This window comes from Solanum tuberosum, unplaced genomic scaffold (assembly GCF_000226075.1).
Source record: "Solanum tuberosum cultivar DM 1-3 516 R44 unplaced genomic scaffold, SolTub_3.0 scf00176, whole genome shotgun sequence".
Taxonomy (NCBI): domain Eukaryota; kingdom Viridiplantae; phylum Streptophyta; class Magnoliopsida; order Solanales; family Solanaceae; genus Solanum; species Solanum tuberosum.
The window spans coordinates 1,106,029-1,118,272 of NW_006239100.1; positions in this window are offsets into that span (position 1 = coordinate 1,106,029).

The following is a 12,244-nucleotide window of genomic DNA, read 5'->3' on the forward strand; positions in this document are numbered from 1 at the left end:
AGAACCCTAGCTTTGTAGTTCTTTAGTTCTTGAATTAAACAACTTAGGTAAGATATTACCATATTTCAGATTTACATGCCTCAGTTTTCAAATGCATTACTTTCAGTATATTAATGTGCATTCTCAGTTTGCATGTAAATTTTGAGCTATCCAATATATTACGTAAATTCAGCCATAATGTGTTAATCATTTAATCTATTAGGAGTAGCATAATACCGAGTTGGACTAGGGTCAGTGACCCATATAGCCCCAGAACTACGAGCCATGTAGGTTGTAAGTCCCCTATGTGGGCATCATTTTAGTGATCAAGCCAGCATGCCTCAACAACTTTGGTCGGGTGTATTGGGTCCTCTCGATGGGACGTATACATCGGACTCCACATTTAGCTCATGTGGTTTTATTAGAGGTTATTAGTAGATCCCACAGTTCAGTCAGACTCCATTGCATTGACCACATTTCAATATAATCAGTATTCAGTATCAGCATGTTTAAATTTGGTCATTGCATTCAATTAGCTCAGTATTTAGTATCGATATCATGTTCAAATTATACTCCTGCTTATTGCATGTTCAGTTATGTGTTTATTTCAACTTTACTCTATCCTGCATGCGCAGTACCTTTCAAGTACTAACGCATATTTTGCGCTACATCTTCTTGTGATGTAGATTCAAATTCTCTGCATCTAGATCACGCATAGATCGATCCCCGATCTCTAGTTCAACAACATTAGTGGTGAGTCCTCATTCTTCAAGGACAATAGTCGTGTTATCTTTTAGTTTTCATTGTTTTAGTTTCAGTTTTGCTAGACATAGTTGGGGCATGTCCCCATACTTCTAGTCAGTTAGAGGCTATTTTCAGACATAGTTAGATTTAGCTTAGTATTTGAGTTTGTCATTTCTTTTGTATTAAACTCTTAGATTTGATATTCAGTTTTAGTATATGGGTATTCCCCATCATTTCATATTTCTTTATGATTAGCTTCCGCATTAGTTTTATTTCTCAATTTATCTTTAGTATGCTCATGATTATGCCAGTAAGGTTAGCTTGGGGTTACTTGTGATCCTAGGTCCAGTGTCCGCATCTCAAGGGTAGCTCGGGGCGTGACAAAATTATTTCTAATTCTTCTCAAATTTTGTATATAACTTTTTCAAGGTATTTCCATCAGAGAAGAGAATCATCAGACAAAGAGGAATCAGTCGGAGGAGGAGAAGAATAGGTGACTTTCTGCTCTTCAATATTTAAATATGACTATAATTTGTTATTTCTAGGAGTTTGAGGACATAGATAAACATTCTAATAGACATGGTTTTTCATTTGGAGAAAAACTTCTTCATTTATTTTTTGCGCATTTCAAGCGATGAATTCCAATAGATGAAAGATTTTAGCATTGCCAAGCCAAGATGTTTGGGGAATCTTCCATTTTAAATTTGCTTGACAATATTCGATTGAACGTTTTACTTTTTCAAATAAAAATAGGAGACTTCCACTTAACAATTAACATGGAAGTGTTTAAATAGTAGATATAATTTCCTTCATATCTAAGTATAATTTTTTGTAAGTCAACTCAACCACACCAGAGAGAGAAAGCTAAGGTCAACCATTTTCTCAACAATGTCTTGGTCAATTAAACATTGTCACATGTTCTATTTTTATTTTATTCCATTGTTTTCATATGCTCAACTATAGCAAGTCATAGTTAGTATGTAAAAATGAAATTAGCAGGTAAGTTTAAGAGTATATCAATGTTCCTAATATATAATATGATATGATACACTAATTGTCGGAGGCTGATTACTCTCAATTTTTTGCTTATACTTCTCCTTGTTGATTTTCAAGAATAATTTTCCTTTTTTCTATCTGACCTAATATTGTCATATTTGTATATCCTACATAGCTAAATTGAGGGGTTACCTTCGAATGATATATCTATGACCTTTTTTCTCCATATAGAACCAAAAGTACTTGGGTTGAGCTGAGATGAAATCATGTTTTGATGATTGACAAAAATTAAAAGAAGACCAGGTGCTTAGCAAGTCTGTGGAGGAACTAGGTTGCAGTAGTTCAAGTTACTATAACAAAAAAGATATTTAGTGGTAATAGATTTTCCTTTTAGCAACAATAATGATCAGTTAATATTGGTCAAACAACGTTACATAGTTTCAAGTTAGGCCTTATTTCAATGTCGTCTCCTTTCCTGAGTCTCTCGATGCAAGCTTCTACTGAACACTTAGCAGTAATTGGGTTAATATTATTGCATCAAGAGTATGGTACATTATAAATATATCAAATAGGACCAAATAAAAAAAAAGTGTTTTTATACATAGTATTTACAATGTAAAGATATAGCACATAGACATAACTTAACTCAAAAGCTAGCTCATGAATGAAGGAATATCCAAATCATATAACCAAACCACCGTCCAATCCCCAACTAATGTGGGGATCTTAGTCACTTTAACACACCATATATTTACCCTCAAAGGGGAGCCCAAATGAGGATGAACTTGAATATTACACTATGTAAAGATATGGTACTTGGGTCTAACTTAACACGAAAATCTAGATCATGAGAGAAGGATTGCTCAAAGCCATATAATCTAATAGTCTGCTTATATGGACTTGATTTGTCATATCCTTAAATAAACAAAATTCACGAATTGATTAAACACACTTATAATCATAACCGGGATATAATTAATTTGAACAATATTTTTTTTTTTGTTTTGATTTCTTAATGAGAATGATTTATTATAGGGCCACATAACTAGTTCATTGATTGTTCAGCAGAATCTACAGAATCACTTTGGAGATTTCCCTAATAAAGTTTTATACTATTTAACACCAACTTGTTTTAGGGCAAAACATTTGTTGTCTTCCTTAATAGACTCGAAAAATAGAGTAGAAAGAAATAAGGGCATGAGAAATGACAACAGAGCAGAGGAACACAGTGGTCTATCAACGACCGTAAAAATGCCGGATGATATAGTGATGGAGATCATTTCCTGGTTGCCCTTGAAGTTTGTTGTTCAATGTAAATTTCTATCCAAAAAAATTAAAGGTAGGATATCTCATCCTGAATTTTCCAAAACATTGTTCCTGTAACCACCCGAGAGCACCCCCTAGTCATTACCGGCGTATTCGACCTCGAAGAGGTCTTATACAAGCCCTTAGCATTCATCATAGCATATACCATAGAATAAAAATACGGAAAATTTAAAACTTTTACTTTGGAAGTTCAACTTCACTTCATAGATGAAAAATAGAATCTAACTTCGTCACAATGTACCATCTAGAGATAGAAGTATAAAAAATGGGACTTAGCCTTTACATCAATAAGAAGTCTTGAAATAGGAAAGTACAACAATGCCTTTCAACATAAGCAAAGAACTAAACATAGAAGCTAGATCATAGGGCCTTGTCCTCGCACTTGAGGACTCACTAACTTGGAAAAGCAACTCCAAGTGTCTTGAGAAGTAAGCTTGAAATCCTCAACGGCCCGAACCTAAATGTTTGGGGAAAAATGAGAAAATATGGGTTAGTACAACACACGTACTAAGTATGGCTACTATGCATAAAAACCATTGAAACATGCATAAAAGGAGATTTTAGTCAAAACATGCTTTTTACCAAGTAAATCCAATATGCACACAAAGTAAGCATCATAGTACAACCCAACATAATATCATCTCATCATATAGACAACCCAAGCAATACTAATGCAATGCAAATAATAGAATCTCATAACCCTATTCAAAGCCAAGTATCACACTAAGCAACCTACTTCATGCATACATTCATAAGATCGTATTTCATCATAACTTACCATATTCATAATGATCATACCTAACATAGCTTCAACATACATAAATCATAATCATCATAATAATAAGAGAACACTACTACAACCATCCCTTAGGATCCCACAAGTGCAATGTGCAAGAGAAGTCCCATACCCTCCCTTACACTATGTAGAAACCCTTAAGAAAGCCCTAGTAAGAGTTCACACCTTTCATTCCTTCATTTACTTTTACATAAGGGAGATATTGCCATAATCGACATAGACCATGAGAGCTACATGGAATCCGGTGTTCTACTCCCACACCAAAAAGAGAGGGTTAACACTTGCCTAAGGTGTAACCATTCGTACATAGCTATCTAGGTGGATTCACTAAGCTAAAGTCCTATGTGGGCACATAGTTAAGGGTCAAGGAGATTGCTTCTAGAAACCCTAACTTACTAAACGTGGGGGTTTCCATCTCATGAGACAACACATACCGTGGGTAATCCTAACTTACTAAACGTGAGACCCCCATCTCATTTACATGCCCTTTCGGTGCTAAGCATATAATTCCCTTTTTTTTTTATCATCCTTAGTCATCACATAGGTTCACATTAGCCTTTACTAGACTCTTATGTAAACATCTTATCATAGTAGCTCATAGGTGTTCATAAGTGAGAATAATCCTTTCACTTAGAAACACTAGCAAGTGAGTAAACCTTTCACTTTACATTACACTATAATCATGATTAACACCTTTCAATCATATAGCAATCATACCATCACATACATACATGCTTCATAGCTAATTCAAGTGTAGAGGGGTTAAGGATGAGGAAACTAGGTCATCAACACCACAACAACACATTAGGTATAGCATCATTACAATCTAAGTAATTCACCTTTCATACTTGAGTTCAAAGAAGAACTAACCTTCATACCTTCTTGCCCTTTTTGGGGCATTCATACTTCAATTACCAAAAATTCATAACCAATACCTAATACAAGGTAATTCATGAAGTAATAATATAATCTACATCAATATAATCAACATCAATATAATCAATTGACATATTCCCTTCATAGCCTTCAAGGCTTCATTCAAAGACTCAACCCTAATTTCATAGAAATTATAAATAACTTAGGGTAGAATCATCATACAAACATGAATTATATAACATCACCTTCAATTCATAGCCTTCAATAAATATCCAACAGAAACTAGGGTTAAAATTAGGAAAAGAAGGAGAAACATGGGTCTCATGGGGAATTCTTCAGGAAACCACAAATACAACATAAATTCATTCATAATTATTCATATAACATCAATCAAAGTCAGTTTATAATATCAATTCACTTTAGAAAGAAGAGCCATGTTTTTGGATTGAAAACCTACAAATTGGAGATTTTGAAATTCATCTTGAAGGGGCCTCTTGGGGAAAGGAATCCCAAGAGTGATAAGCAACCATACCTTAATTAATTCCTTGAGAAATGATGGGGTAAAATCGAAACCTTGCTGCCCTAGATGAACCTTGGTCTTCTTCTTCAATGGGGTTCTTAGTTGAGAGAGTTTTGAGAAAGAATGAGTTTGACTTGTGAGTTTAGTTGTGTTATTTAAAGTCTTAGGGTTATTGTCTTATAGTTAGGTTTATAATGGTAATTAGTTAACTAACCACCTATCTTAACCCTTAATTAAATAACTAACTAAAACTAAGACCTCTAAACTAAAAACTAAAAACTTAAAACTGCCAGGACTTACGACCCTCCACCTACGGACCGTAGGTGGAGTTACGGACCTTGCTGGTCATCCGTCGTTTGGTAGTGAGACTCCCTTTTGGGTGGGGGGGCAAGTCTCCCACGACTAAGTATGGGCTCACGGCCATGACTTACTGTCCGTCGACCAATCTACGGGCCGTGAGTCTTTGTCTCGTCGTTTGCTACAGTTTTGACAACTTTTGGGTCCAAGTTTGGGTACTCCTTAAGGACCCCCCTAGGGGTCCTTGGGGGGTCGTACACAGAAGTTTTGACCCTATGAACATATACTTACCTAATTTAAACCTTTTTACAAGATTATACCATCATACTACTGTAAAATCCGGCAAATTGAAATAACTAAGAAGAGGCTTAGAATTTGAAAATTTTCATTTTTGGAAAGAATTCAAAAATCTGGAACATTTTGGCTAAGTATGGAAAAGGTGAGTTTTTGGCCAACTTTGAACAGCCATAAATTCTAGCTCAGGATGAGTTAGGTGGAGTTCCAGTTATGGTTGCAAAGTTCGTGTAATGATCTTTCCAACTCCACCAACTTTGATCGATTCCGAGTTCGTATGAGCGAGTTATGCCCTTTGGAATTGGGGTAGTTGGCAGGGAAATCCGTCCAGAAAATTTAAGGGCATTTTGGTCGTTACACTAATCATTTCTTTTGGGGTTATATTGTTGTGTTAAGCTGATTTTGGATCATTTTTATCCCATTTTAAAAGAGTAAGAGTTAGGGTTCTTGAGTGAAGAAGAGGAGAAGAGAGAAAGAAGAGAAGAAGAAGAGGGGATCAAGGAGCTTCCGTCAAAGATCGTCGTGGAAATTGTCGGGGGTGATTCCCTACTAGGTATGTGAGTTCATAGTGTGGGTTGATCCTTTCCCCCACACACCAAGCTCCTTTTATTATTGAGAAAAGATTGATTGTGTTGTTGAAGTTGTTGATAGTGTTTTTGATGGTGTTGTTGAAGTCCCTTGTTGATTGGGACATGTTTTCCGGTTGTCCTTTAGAGTTGCAATCTATTGTATGTTGAGGGGTTTATGGTTCTAAGTGATTGGTGATGGAACCTTGGAAATTTGGAAGGTTTAGAGTTGGAGAAACAAGAGAGGAAAGTCGAGTGTTTGGGAAAAAGGGGCTGGGGAGTCGCGCTAGCCAGCGCGCCCCAACAGGGGCTCTGAAGCATCCACCATGGGGCGACGCGCCTAGTAGTGCGCCCCAACCTTCCCTCTGAAGTTCCAAGGCTGGCGCCCCGCGCCTCTAAGAGCGCCAAGGACGCCAACCTTTCCCATTCATTACCCCCTTTCTCATGCATGTCCTATGGTATTATACCAATGTTTCATAGTTCTTTCCAATACTCCAAGGTACGTTTAAACATCAAGAACTCCTCCATATCATGTAATCAAACACCTTGAATTGATAATCCAATTCAACGAGAGTTAGTTTCCAAGTCAAGTGAAGTTAGAAGTCAAGCGAAGTCAAGAGTTAAGCTTAGAAGTTAAGCAAGTCTTTAAAGCTTTTCAAGAGTCGTTATTGAACGTTTTAGCTTCGTCTTAGGGCACAAGTTTCAAGTCAAGTAAAGAGTCTAGAGTTTCAAGTTAAGTCAAGAGTCAATAGTTAAGTCAAGAGTCAAGAGTTGAGTTAATTTCTCAAAAACTATTAGGGAACTAAGTATTCCGAAAGAAGTTTATAAATGTTTTTACATTTAAGATGAGAGGAAACTGAGATTTCTAAAAAGAGTTTTGAGACGTTTGAGTACTATCTCTTTTTGAGAAAAGATGAGTTTTACAAAAGATTTTCTAAAATATGATTAGTATGACAAATCGAGTATATCATCAATGTTTAAACAATATGGTCTCTAATTATACCATCAATGTTTAAGCAGTATGAATATCCCGAGTTCTCAATGATCATATTAAAATATGGTTTTGAGATGTTCTTTTTAAAAATAGTTTTCAAGAGCCTTTTGGCTAGTTTTGTGTAATTATCTCAACTAAAGAAAGATGTGTTTAAAACACTATGAGCTAAAGTATTTTTAGGAGTAGTCTTGAGCACCGAATTGGGGACACGAGTTTCTATTAACTCAACTCTCCATATGACCCATGTAGCCAAATATGGGATTTCTCGGGTCATACTTTTTAGATGATCACGAAAGTTAAGCTAGCGGATCCACTAAGCAATAGCGTCCTATATGACGGCAAAGTATAGGACAAGTTCTGGCAGCGTGGACGAGACACTATATCACCACTTAGACATGTAGTGGTGGTTGTCGGTTAGAGAACTCCCACAGTAGAAATTGCATGGTTCCTCGAAGGGTTCTGCTTAGTATGGATGGGGGTATGGGACTTCATTCATGCATTGAACAAGTAGACTTTGAGAGGAAGCATGGTATTTTAATGATATTATAAATATGATTTTTACGTCATGTTTTATATAGTTTGACAAGTTTTATATATATTGCATGTGTCTCATTGTTCTATATTGAGTTCAGTTATTCATGAGTTGAACAGAGCCAAGGTAAGTTCACTTTTGTACCCCTTTCAAGCTTAAGTTGTTGTTTAGCGGTCCAGCTCGCATACTCGTACATTTCATGTACTGATGCCACTTGGCCTGCACCGTTTATGATGCAGACGCAGGTACCCAGGATCAGCATCCAGCACGCCGTTGATCCAGCTGAGCACTCCAGAGTCAGTGGTGAGCCTCCTTGCTTTGCAGAGGACTCGATTATTTTGTGTTCCTAGTTTTGTTTTATTAGGATGTTGCGGGGTCTATCCTAACATCCATCTCAGTAGTTTAGAAGCTTCATAGACAGTCAGTCAGTTAGTATTGAGTCTCTCATCTATGTATATATGTAAATATTCTATTTTGAGACATGATTTGCTTTTTGGCATGTTATGCATCAGTTAAGTTGTTTTATAATCGTGCATGGTATTGAGTTATTCTGTTGAGTTAGGTTTCCTCTGAGTTATTTGCTTTTTGGCATGTTATGCATCAGTTAAGTTGTTTTATAATCGTGCATGGTATTGAGTTATTCTGTTGAGTTAGGTTTCCTCTGAGTTAAGAAAGCCAGGCCATGGGTTCGCTTGGGGCCAGCAATGGTCTCCGAGTGTCGGTCCAGCCCAGGGTGTAGGCTCGGGGCGTGACAAACTTGGTATCAGAGCACAGAGTTCTAGAGTCCTAGGGAATCTATGAAGCCGTGTCTGTAGAGTCCTAGGTATCGGTGTGAAGCGCGCCACATATATAATTGGGTGGCTGTAACATTTAGGAACTATCTCACTTCTTTCACGTTCATCTAGTGCGTTAGAGTTTATCTCTAAAACGTTTCCTTCTAATTGTGCTTGCACGTGTTTTCAGAGGATTATTCCTCTACGAAGAGCAGTCAGAGTTCGTCCAGCTATCAGGAGTATTGAGGAACAAGAGTTACCAAGTGCCCAAGGAGTGCAAACCCAAGAAGAGATCAAGTATGCTGATTTCTTGAAGCTATCCAGATGTTAAGTCAAGTTGCGACCTATCATGTTGGGCAGAGAGATAATCGACATGAAGTGGTTGATACTTCAAGGATCCGTGAACTTTTAAGGATGAACCCACCAAGCTTCTCAGGTTCAAGTATTAGTGAGAATCCAGAGAACTTCATTGAGGAGCTTAAAAGGTTATTTGATGTGATGCATGTTGCTAAGTTGGAGAGGGTGGAACTAGCTGCATACCAATTGAAGGGTGTCGCTAGAATCTGGTTTGACCAATGGAAAAAGAATAGGGTGGAAGATGCGCCAATAGTGAGTTGGGTTGTGTTTGAGAGTGCTCTCATAGGGCATTTCTTTCCTCGTGAGTTGCGAGAGGCAAAGATAAAAGAGTTTCTCACCCTTAATATGGAGTCTATGAGTGTTCATGAGTAGAGTCTGAAGTTCACACAACTTTCCCGCTATGCTCCGGTGATGGTTTCTGACATGAGGAGCAAGATGAGTTTATATGTTACTGGGTTGTCTCGTCTGTCAAGCAAGGAAGGCAAGGAAGCTATGCTGATAGGGGATATTGACCTAGCAAGATTTATGATTCATTTACAACAAGTTGAGGAGGATAAGTTGAAGGATAGAGAAGAGTCTAGGATAAGAGGGCTAAGATAGTAGGGCACGAGTTCAGGCAGCAAAAGAATGATGCTAATCATTCATCCCTCCCACAGAAACAAAAGGGACCTGCTCCACCATCTGCTAGTGCACCTGCACCTAAGAACAAAGATGGGTATAATAGAGATTCCTATAGTTTCAGGGTTAGACTTGCCTATCCTCAAGGCAGTATGGTGCTACGGGTTAGTAAGGCTCCTACATGTGCTAGGTGTGGTAGAACTCACCCAGGGAAGTGTCGTTAGGGCCAGACAAGTTGCTTTAAGTGTGGACAAGAGGGACACTTCATGAAGGAGTGCCCAAAGAGCAGGCAATGTAGTGGAAATCTGAGCAATAGGGCCCAAGCTTCATCAGTTTCTCCCCCAGACATGATGGTACCTAGAGGAGCTACTTTTGGTACTGGCGAAGGAGCAAACCGCCTCTACGCAATCAACAGTCACCAAGAGCAAGAGGATTCACCAGATGTTGTCACTAGTATTGTCACGCCCCGAGCTACCCCCGAGACGCGGACACGGGACCTAGGACCACAAGTGATCCCAAGCTAACCCTGCTGGCATGATCATGAGCATACTAAAGATAATAATAACTGATGCGGAAGCTAAATCATAAAGTAAGTTTGAAATGATGGGGAATACCCATATACTATATCTGAGATATATGAAAACTGATGAGTTTAATACAAAGAAGATATTAACTCAACACTAAGCTGAATCTAACTATGTCTGAAATAAGCCTTTAAACTGACTAGAAATGTTGGTACATGCCCCAACTAGATCTAGCAAAACTGAAACTAAAGACTAAAAGCGATAAAGATAAACAAGTCACTAGTCCTCGAAGAATGAGGACTCACCACTGATGCTGCTGAACTGAAGATCGGGAATCAATCTAAGAGTGATCTGGATATTGAAGAACCTGAACCTACATCACGAGAAGATGTAGCGCACGTATGCGTCAGTACTTGAGGGGTACTGAGCATGCAGGATAGAGTAAAGACTAGAATTAACATATAACTGAACAAAGCAATAAACCATTGATATAATCTCAACATGATATAGAAACTGAATACTAAGCTAACTGAATGCAGTGACCAAATTTATAACATGCTGAGACTGAATACTGACTGTACTGAAATATGGTCAATGCAATAGAGTCTGACTGATCTGTGGGAGCTACTAATAACCGACATAAAACCACATGAGCTAAATGTGGAGTGCGATGTATACGCCCCATCGAGAGGACCCAATATACCCTGCCAGAGGTATAGAGGCATATTGGCATGATCACTAAACTGATATTGCGCACAGAGGGGACTTACAGCTACGTGGCTCGTAGTTCTGGGACTATATGGGTACGCTGAAACCATAGTCCAACTCGGTATTATGCTACTCCCAATGAATTAAGTGGTTAACTAGTTATGACTGGATTTCTGTAAATTCTAGATAGCTCGAACTGAACATGCAAACTGAGAATGCAACAATTAATCTGATAATGATGCATTCATAAACTGAGGCATGTATAACTGAATACTGAAATATCTGACCTAGCATTTGTAATTCAAGAACTAAAGAAATACATAGCTAGGGTTCTGAAATTCATGTGATAAACTGAGCAATAACATGATAATCTGATTTGGAAAATTGAAATAATTAATTCATGATGATCTGTTCAAATTCTAGAAACCCTAGGTCTGTTCATAATCATGTAATCAAGAATCTGACTGAATTCTAGGGACCTAATGGGCGAAAATAACCCACTAGTGAAATCCCACATACCTGGTGATGAATTCCACGCAGAAATCCGTTGATTTCTGGGCTGGAACTGAAGAAACCTCGCTGCGTTCTTGAACAAGGGTTCTTGACCTTTTTCTCCTTCTTGATTCTAATTTTCTAAGTTTTGATTAATGATTTTGACTAAGGTAAGTTCTAATTATGTTTCTAGGCTTAGACTGATTAAAACCTCATGATTTAGGGTTTAAACGACTTATCTTAGGGGTAAAACGAAATAGGAAAAAGACCAAAAGACCCCTAGAATTAACTGATGTCGGAGTGATCGACGGTTTGGACTGAAGGGCCGTCAATCAATCGACGGACCGTCGATTGGGTCCGTAGGTCGAGTCTGCCCGTAAGGGCTTCACTAAAATGAGCATAACTTTTTACTCGGAGGTCGGAATTAAACAAACTCGGTGGCGTTGGAAAGATAATTCAATTATCTATCATACCATAGGTCATGGGACACACAAGTACTTTTGTACTAAAAGTTATGACCATCTGAAGTTGACCAATCAATAAATTTCATCTAACTGACTGTTGACCCTCATCTACGGTCATACCTACAGACCTTGGATCGATTGACGGTCCGTGATGGTCGACCATAGTTTGTGTCAGAGGCTGGGTAAGGGAAGTCTCGATCCACGGACACAGACCACGGACCGTGGTCTGATCTACGGACCGTGGGTCTGTCCGTGAGTCGGGACTTAGCCAATTTTCTGAGCTGGTTTAGAGAGGGGTTGCAGTGGTGAACCACGGACCACCAGCACCGGCCGTGGTCTGACCTACGGTCCGTGGATGGTGACCGTAAGTCGCACCTGCAACTTCTAA